The sequence below is a fragment of the Oxyura jamaicensis genome, chromosome 2, assembly GCF_011077185.1.
Source record: "Oxyura jamaicensis isolate SHBP4307 breed ruddy duck chromosome 2, BPBGC_Ojam_1.0, whole genome shotgun sequence".
Taxonomy (NCBI): domain Eukaryota; kingdom Metazoa; phylum Chordata; class Aves; order Anseriformes; family Anatidae; genus Oxyura; species Oxyura jamaicensis.
Window position 1 is genome coordinate 141,093,540 of NC_048894.1, and position 9,604 is coordinate 141,103,143.

The window sequence follows — 9,604 nt, forward strand, 5'->3', positions numbered from 1 at the left end:
CGTCACGAGGGGAGCGGAGGGGCAGGAGTTGATCTCTGCTCTCTGGAGACAGCAACAGGGCCCAAGGGAGGGGCCTGGAGCTGCAACAGGGAAGGTTCATGCTGGATATTAGGAAAAAAAAGTCTTCAACAAGAAGGTGGTTGAGCAGTGGAACAGGCTCCTCAGGAAAGTGATCGAGCCTGCTGGAGTTCAGGAAGCATTTGGACAATGCTTTCGGACATATGGTCTGATTTTTGTGTGGTCCTGTGTGGAGCCAGTAGTTGGCCTCCATGATCCTTGTGGGTCTCTTGCAACTTGGGATATTCTGTGATTTTATGATTCTGTGATATAAAATATAACAAAGCAGTAAACTGAGCAATATCCTACTAATATCATAGTAGTTCCTCAAGTTCCTCAAGTCTTTTTGGCTAAGTGAATGGTGGAATGGGGAAATGATAGGAGGGAAATACTTAAGATAGAAGGAAAAAAAAAAAAATAAAATAAAAAAAAAAAGACTGACCATTGCTGGGAAAGAAAAGAAAGGAAATATGGCAGACAGGAATAGAGCTAATTTGAAAAAAATTGTGACAGGGATGTCTGGAAAGACTTGACTGGGAGTTAGCAGTGAATTAAACAAGATAACTTTTCATGCAAAACATATACAAAGTGATGTGCTACTGATGGGAACAGGAATGCTCCTCTGTTGTTCTGAGACTACTTCTGTGATAATTGTCTTATAATTATCCTAAAGGGTGTTCTGTAATTGTCAGATCAAGTGGTCCCACAAGCTCATGTTTAGACTGATCAAATGTCAGGTCATTTGTGCTGTGTCCATCTTAAAAAAGAACAGATACACACCATGGCAGAAAAGCTATCCCACAGCCCTTTGCAACTCAGTGACACATGCTTCCCTAGTACATACCTTGCTCAAACTCATTTGCTTGTTGCACACTTTATGGGCCGAGCAGAACAGTGTATAAATAAAAGTAGCTAAGAACAATGTGTATGTATGCAGGTGCTCAGGTACAGTACTATCACTTGTCTTTTCTTGCCTTTGCATTCATGTGTAGTCCTGGCATCGGGATTAACAGTTGTGTTGACACAGCAGTTACTTTGTACTGTTCTGTAGAATACTCAAATTAGCATGGGATGAGAACTGTCCAGATTACCTGTTGTACAAAAAGGCAGATTATATATATATATTTTTCTTCTGAGAGGACTCCCATCAAGTATATCATGAATAGCATTTTGGAGTGCTAAAATGGCTAAAATACAGGGAATCTTCAAATTCCTTAGTCTATAGTAGAGAGTCATTGCCATAACAGGATGCCCTGTGACTGCATGTCCTGAGCACAAAAAAACTCCCTCAAGCCTAGCATCAGCATGAGGAGCTCCAGCTCCAGCACCAGAGTTCTGTAGCACGGTACATACAGGAACAGCTGTGCTAACTATGGTTGTGGCCCAAGTTGGTAGACGCGGGGCAGACGTGTTCTGCAGCGGAGCGGGGGATCGGGACAGGCAGGGCTATTTCCCCGGCATCGAGGCCACTCGAGGCAGCCGAGGGAGCCGCCACAACCCGGCAGCCCTCGTGAGGGACGCTGACGAGGCGTAGGCGGAGCCAGCAGCGCCCCCTCCCCGAACGTTCAAAAGCAGCCCCTGGGGGGCGCGACCAGGAAGGGCAAAACAGGGCGGGGCGCGTCAGAAAGGCGGGGCGCGTCAGTTTGCGCAGGCAGGGCGAGCAGGGAGGGCCGGGCAATCCCCCGCCCCTAAGAACACCTCAACTGACGGCTTTCGACCACTAGCTAGGCCACTATGGTCCTCGCTAAGCAGAGAGCTCGCGCTAGAAAGTCTGTAGCCACCCAGACAGAGTGCCTGCTCAGAAATGTGGCAGTTCAGGTCTCTGGATGCAGGGAGTGCCAGAGCCTGCTGCTGCCATCTGAGGGAGGCAGAGATACCGTGTGCGTGAGGTGCGAGCAGGTGGATGACCTGGTCCGCCTGGTGGCAGAGCTCAAGGAGGAGGTGGAGAGGTTGAGGGCCACCAGGGAGTGTGAGCGGGAGATAGACTGGTGGAGCAACTCCCTGCAAGGCCTGAAGGAGAAGCACCTGGGGGAGACTCCCCAGATGGGGGTGGACCCCCTGCCCGGTTGCTGTTGGGCAGAGAGAGGGGACCTAGGAGTTGAGGAGGAGTGGAGACAGGTCCCTGCTCGGCGTTGCAGGAAACTCCCACCACTGCCTGCCCCACCTTCCCAGGTGCTATTACACAACAGGTTTGAGGCCCTGGAGCTCAAGAGAGCGGTGGATGAGGTTGTGGCAGAAAAGTTAACCAGGAAGCCCAGGGCAAGGAAGTCTGCTCCACGCCTCAAGACTTCTCCCACCAAGAAGGAGAGAAGGGTGATCGTGGTGGGCGACTCCCTTCTCAGAGGAACGGAGGGCCCTATCTGTCGGCCTGACCCCACCCGTAGGGAAGTCTGCTGCCTCCCTGGGGCTGGGGTCAGGGATGTTGCCAGAAAGCTTCCCAGCCTGGTTCGCCCCTCTGATTACTAACCGCTACTGATAGTCGAGGCTGGCAATGATACCATTGATGAGAGAAGCCTGAAGGCTATCAAACAGGACTTCAGGGGGCTGGGACGGTTAGTGGATGGAGCAGGAGTACAGGTGGTGTTTTCGTCCATTCCTACAGTGGCAGGGAATGGTTCAGAGAGGACACGAAAAGCCCACCTGAAAAACACATGGCTCAGAGGCTGGTGCCAACACAGAAGTTTTGGGTTCTTTGACCACGGGGCGCTCTACTCAGCACCTGGCCTGATGGCCGCAGATGGGTCCCAACTGTCCCCAAGGGGAAAACGGATCCTGGCCCAGGAGCTGGCAGGGCTCATTGAGAGGGCTTTAAACTAGGTGAGAAGGGGGGCTGGGACGAAAGAAAGCCTGTTGGAGGTGTGCCAGGGGGAACAGTGGCAAGGCTGGGGGAGAAGGCTAAGGCCCAGCTGAAGTGCATTTCCACTAATGCATGCAGCATGGGCAACAAGCAGGAGGAGCTGGAAGCCATTGCGCAGCACGCAGGCTGTGACTTTGTTGCCATCACGGAAACGTGGTGGGACCACTCTCATGACTGGAGTGCTGCAATGTCTGGCTATAGGCTCTTCAGAAGGGACAGGCAGCACGGAAGGGGCGGTGCAGTGGCTCTCTATATTAGAGAGTGTTTTGACGTCATTGAACTTGAGGCTGGGAATGACAAGGTGGAGTCGCTATGGGTTAGGATCAGCGGAAAGGCCAACAAGGGAAGCATCCTGGTGGGGGTCTGTTATAGACTGCCAAACCAGGATGAGGGGACGGATGAGGAGTTCTACAGGCAGCTGGTGGAAGTTGCAAAATCATCAGTGCTTGTTCTTGTGGGGGACTTTAACTTCCCAGACATATCCTGGAAACACAACACAGCCCAGAGAAAGCAGTCCAGGAGGTTTCTGGAGAGCGTGGAAGATAACTTCCTGACGCAGCTGGTTGGCGAGCCTACGAGGGGAGGTGCCCTGCTAGACCTTCTGTTCACTAACAGAGAAGGACTGGTGGGAGATGTGCTGGTCGGGGGCTGTCTTGGGCTGAGTGACCACAAAATGGCAGAGTTCTCGATACTCGGCGAAGTCAGGAAGGGGACCAGTAAAACCGCTGTCTTGGACTTGCGGAGGGCTGACTTTGAGCTTTTCAAGACACTGGTTGGCAGAGTCCCTTGGGAGGCGGTACTGAAAGACAGAGGAGCCCAGGAAGGCTGGGCACTCTTCAAGAAAGAAATCTTAATGGCTCAGGAGCGGTCTGTCCCCACGTGCCCAAAGACGAGCCAGCGTGGAAGAAGACCGGCCTGGCTGAGCAGAGGGCTGTGGCTCAAGCTTAGGAGAAAAAAGAGGGTTTATAATCTTTGGAAAAGAGGGCGGGCCACTCAGGGGGACTACAAGGATGTTGCGAGGCGGTGCAGGGACAAAATCAGAAAGGCCAAAGCTCATCTGGAGCTCAATCTGGCCACTGCTGTTAAGGACAACAAAAAATGTTTTTATAAATACATCAACACAAAAAGGAGGACTAAGGAGAATCTCCACCCTTTACTGGATGTGGGGGGAAACTTAGTAATCAGAGATGAGGAAAAAGCTGAGGTGCTTAACGCCTTCTTTGCCTCAGTCTTTAACAGCAAAACCAGTTGTTCTCTGGACGCCCAGTACCCTGAGCTGGTAGAAGGGGATGGGGAGCAGAATGTGGCCCCCACAATCCACGAGGAAATAGTTAGTGACCTGCTACAGCATTTGGATGTACACAAGTCGATGGGGCTGGATGGGATCCACCCGAGGGTACTGAGAGAACATGCGGAGGAGCTGGCCAAGCCGCTTTCCATCATTTATCGGCAGTCCTGGCTATCGGGGGAGGTCCCACTAGACTGGCAGCTAGCAAACGTGATGCCCATCTACAAGAAGGGCCGGAGGGTAGACCCAGGGAACTGTAGGCCTGTTAGTTTAACATCAGTGCCAGGGAAGCTCATGGAGCAGATTATCTTGGGTGTCATCATGCGGCCGTTGCAGGGCAAGCAGGCTATCAGGCCTAGTCAGCATGGGTTTATGAAGGGCAGGTCCTGCTTGACGAACCTGATCTCCTTCTATGACACGGTGACATGCTTAGTGGATGAGGGAAAGGCTGTGGACGTGGTCTACCTTGACTTCAGTAAGGCATTTGACACTGCTCCCCACAGCATTCTCCTCAGGAAAATGGCTGCTCATGGCTTGGACTGGCGTACACTTCGTTGGGTTAAGAGCTGGCTGGATGGCCGGACCCAGAGAATTGTGGTGAATGGAGTCAAATCCAGTTGGAGGCCGGTCACTAGTGGAGTCCCCCAGGGCTCGGTACTGGGACCAGTCCTCTTTAACATCTTCATCGATGATCTAGACGAGGGGATCGAGTGCGCCCTCAGCAAGTTTGCAGATGACACCAAGTTAGGTGCGTGTGTCGATCTGCTCGAGGGTAGGAAGGCTCTGCAGGAGGATCTGGATAGTTTGGACCGATGGGCCGAGGCCAACAGTATGAAGTTCAACAAGGCCAAGTGCTGGGTCCTGCACCTGGGGCACAACAACCCCAAACAGAGCTACAGGCTGGGAGATGAGTGGTTAGAAAGCTGCCTGGCAGAGAAGGACCTGGGAGTTTTGGTTGATAGTCGGCTGAATATGAGCCAGCAGTATGCTCAGGCGGCCAAGAAGGCCAGCAGCATCCTGGCTTGCATAAGAAACAGTGTGGCCAGCAGGTCCAGGGAAGTGATTGTCCCCTTTACTCAGCTCTGGTGAGGCTGCACCTCAAGTACTGTGTTCAGTTTTGGGCCCCTCGCTACAAGAAGGACATGGAGGTGCTTGATTGAATCCAGAGAAGGGCAAGGAAGCTGGTGAAGGGTCTGGAGAACAAGTCTTACGAGGAGCGGCTGAGGGAGCTGGGACTGTTTAGCCTGGAGAAGAGGAGGCTCAGGGGTGACCTTATTGCACTCTACAGGTACCTGAAGGGAGGCTGTAGCGAGGTGGGGGTTGGTCTGTTCTCCCACATGCCTGGTGACAGGACGAGGGGGAATGGGCTAAAGTTGCGCCAGGGGAGGTTTAGGTTAGATATTAGGAAGAACTTCTTTACCGAACGGGTTGTTAGTCACTGCAGTAGGCTGCCCAGGGAAGTGGTTGAGTCACCATCCCTGGAGGTCTTTAAAAGACGTTTAGATGTAGAGCTTAGGGATATGGTTTAGTGGAAGATTTGTTAGCGTTAGGTAGGAGGTTGGACTCGGTGATCTTGGAGGTCTCTTCCAACCTAGACTGTTCTGTGATTCTGTGATTCTGTGCTATGCAATTCAATTTTTGTCTTTCAGCTCTTCCTTCTGCAATAGGCAATTATAGATTATGCTTTTATTATTCCATGGTATATCAATTATAGAAAAAAAACAATAATTCTTAACATACAGTCAATGTTCTTTTTCTATTTACTTGGCTCATAATTTTGCTGTTTCTTTATTGATGCTTGGAAAACTTCTTGTTGGGAAAACTGTGATTTTTTTTTTTTGATTTTTTTTTTTTATTTATTATTTTTTTTTTCCAGTTGTTGACCAGGTCATAGGTCTTCAGTTCCTCTGGCACATTCTTTTGAAGGTGTATAAAAATAGGAGAAAGGTAAAAGGAGCCAGTTAACCCAGCAGAGATGACCCAGCAGCACGTGACCCAGTGCATGTTATGAGGACAAAGAGACCTGAAATGGTGGTGGAAAAATCTGAGTGTCAATAGGGGCAGCTGCGTCTGCTTTCTTCACTAAGAGTCTTTGCCATTGATTCAGTGTTGCTGCAGGGCTTCAGGCAGCTCAGTTTCATGAAAGTCAGTGCCATGCCAAACATTGAAAGGTTGGTGTATTATATTGTACTACTGAAAGAATTTGATTCTATGAAATCTATAAAGGGTCTATTATTCAAAGGAACTATTCAAAGGTTCAGGGAAATCTATGTTGAGGCCATTTTGATGTTTGCTGTTCCCCAAGCAGCAGAACAAACACAATTCAGTTCTTTATAGATCTCTTTTTTTTTTTTTTTTGGCTTTAGATTTCTACCCCAGCACAGTAATTATGTGTTCCTGGTCCCAGTGTTTCCTATATCTTAGCTTTTCCTCCCCTAACACTTTGTAAACCCCTCACATTTTTTTCTCCAGCTTCTTCCTGAATAACTTTTCAGGTGCTGCTGCAAATGTCTGCTCACTAAGGGCACCAATTAACTTCCCATAAGAAGTTAGTTAACTACTCCAACCATAAGAAAACACCTAGCATGGGAAATTAAATGACATTTCCAGCAATCTTCTAGGATGATTCGAGGTAGGCATACCTATTTATTTGTAGTGAGACTTTTGTTTCTCTTTAGTGACTATAAAAGGGCTCTAGACCACCATCTTAGAATTCAGTGTACAATCTTACATTTCTAAATTTGGTAAGATGAATTTCACTGTGGGTTGAGAATGTACATATTATCTGCTAAATGCATTTGCTTTCATTAATTTTGTACATTCTGTTGTCTCCAGTGAGATCTTTCAGTGCTCTGCAAAGCAAGCAGCTATCTCATTTGATAGAAGTTGCTGTGGGCCTGTTTATGACTGAGCTTATGAGGCACAGCTTGACCACCCAGGCACAGATTTTTAAGGGAACGAGACAAGTGATCAAGGAGTTCAGTTCTGTCAGATGGCATTTTTGCAGTTTGGAATAATATCTGCAATAACCTTGACTTCCTTTAACAAAGAGATAATAAGAGCAAATGTTTCTTAATGGGAATTTTGAAATTAAAAGCACAGGAGTAGGTTTCTAACACAGTGTGTAACAAAATGCTGTAAACTAAATGAAACAGATGAAAAATGACTGTGTATTACAGATGAATAGCCTCTAATGAAGGGACTGTAGGAATATTTCTCTTTGGCTGGCTGGATGAATAATGTGGTAGAAATCCAGTTGCCAGATATAATTTTACCTGACACACGTGCTTTGTTGTAAAATCACCATGGTGGAGACCAGCTCCCTGTCTGCCAGCCAGATTTTTTTAAAGTTAAATTGAAGTGACTGACTCTGTTGCAGATAGCTGTAGGCTACATTTCTACTTCCTACTAAAGGACTGGGAAGCAGAGCACTACCATAGCAAAAAAACCCAGATTGATTGCACTGGTAAATCAGTTGCTAGGTTTTCTTCTGTACTTGGGCCATTCTTTCTTTAAAATAAGTAAGTAAATAAATAAAGAAATAAATTTTAGAGTTAACTTAAATTTCAGTTTAATTTGATTCTGAAATCTCTGGAGTAAGTAACACCCCACCCCTCCAGCCCTCTTTCCATTTTTGACCTGGAAATCAATCAGCAACTACTTACAAATAAAAGCAAGTAACCTACATCTCCATTAATGTGAAGTAAAGTAAGACGTGTGCTCATTAGGTCTATTACCATTATTGACAATGAATTCTAATGCACTTATGATCAAATACATGGCTTTAATTATAAGATTTCTTTCTAATTTTGGCTCCAAGTATAATGTGCTCACTTATTAACTCTGGTATTGATCCAAATCCCATTGCAGTAAGAAGGGGAGTATTTTGATTGGAGCAATACATATCTAGTATTGACTGCCATGGCTCCATTCACTTCCATGAAGTCATGATGACTCATCCAGCAGAGGATGTACTCACTGTCACAATGAGGGATGGGTTCTGCAGCTGACAATAGGCAGGTGGCCTCATAAACACGATATTAATTATGAGATCACATGTTGGTTCTTAGTGATTCACAGTGCTCACTGTCTTTGTTTTAGCTCAAATGTTCCAAATTCCAGATGCTGTGGGCATTGTTTTCATAACTTCTTTAAATCAGAACAGGCTTGAAAATCTAAGTTGTGTAAAAATGCCCAACTCTATCCATAAATTCAGACCAACTATGTAAGCTAGAAGATGATCTGACATACAGGTATTGCTATGCAATTCAATTTTTGTCTTTCAGCTCTTCCTTCTGCAATAGACGATTATAGATTATGCTTTTATTATTCCATGGTATTATGGTATACTTGGTATAATTGGTATTCCATGGTATAATGGTATAATTATATATTATAATTATAGAAAAAAAAAAACAATAATTCTTAACATACAGTCAATACTCTTGTTCTATTTACTTGGCTCACAATTGTGCTGTTGTTCCTGTTAGCCATTTTAGCTTACCTTGTTCTTTGATTGCTCCTCAGGGTGAATGACTAAGTAACGACAAGGACTTCCTGCACTTCAGCTCCCACCAAAAGCAAATTTTAAGTATGAATGTATTTTTAGCTTCAGCTTTTAACCTGGAAGGTTGAATATTTACAAGTAATGCTTTTAAGTAACCTGCATATCATTGTGTTTCATTCAGAATCACAGCTCCCAGAGAACCCTAAACAACTTTCCTTATAATCAAGAATGTCTATATAATCAAGAATTTTTGAAAATCATTCCATATAATATAAATCAGCCAAATTTCTAGAATAAAGATTAATGAATGAATTAAAAGAAATACCTCTAGCTACTGGAATACATCTTGGTCCTTGTGCCTAATATGTTCATTTACATATGAGGCAAAGAGTATTAAAGTCCTGACAAATTAAAAACTTTATATCCAGATACAGTAGATTTTTCTTGCCTTGCTAACAGTAAAGATTCATTTTCAAATACTTTCAGAGTGTCATTATAAATTCAGAAACTTCTCTTCTTGGAAATAACCAGTGAATTATGAGGCTTTGAAATAAATGTGTCATGTCCATACTGTATATTCTAAATAAAAATAAAAATAATTAAAAAAAAGTAAATTACAAAACCAAGACTATTACATGTTTAAATATAAAGAAATGGAGGCTGATACCTCTAATCTATCTATCTATCTATCTATTTATCTATCTATCTATATGTATTGAGAATGAAAAAAACGTTAGAAATACAGATTTCCAAATAGATTCATATTTCCATTTTGAATACAAGGAGCATCTTACCTGAATGACAGCTACTGATGACACATTTGAGAATAACAGACCTTTTCCTTGGAGGTCAAACTGAAATGTTTCCATAAAGCCCCTGTGAAGTTTTCAGAGGC

The 9,604-nt window shown here is 45.4% G+C and overlaps 1 long non-coding RNA gene across 1 annotated transcript; it reads left to right on the plus strand.

Annotated features, from left to right (window-relative positions):
- Positions 1 to 6,241: 6,241 nt before the first annotated feature.
- On the plus strand, positions 6,242 to 9,086 carry LOC118162397. The gene is made up of 3 exons (XR_004748435.1): positions 6,242 to 6,373; positions 6,698 to 6,834; positions 8,891 to 9,086. It is a non-coding gene; the product is annotated as an uncharacterized LOC118162397 (long non-coding RNA).
- Positions 9,087 to 9,604: the final 518 nt, after the last annotated feature.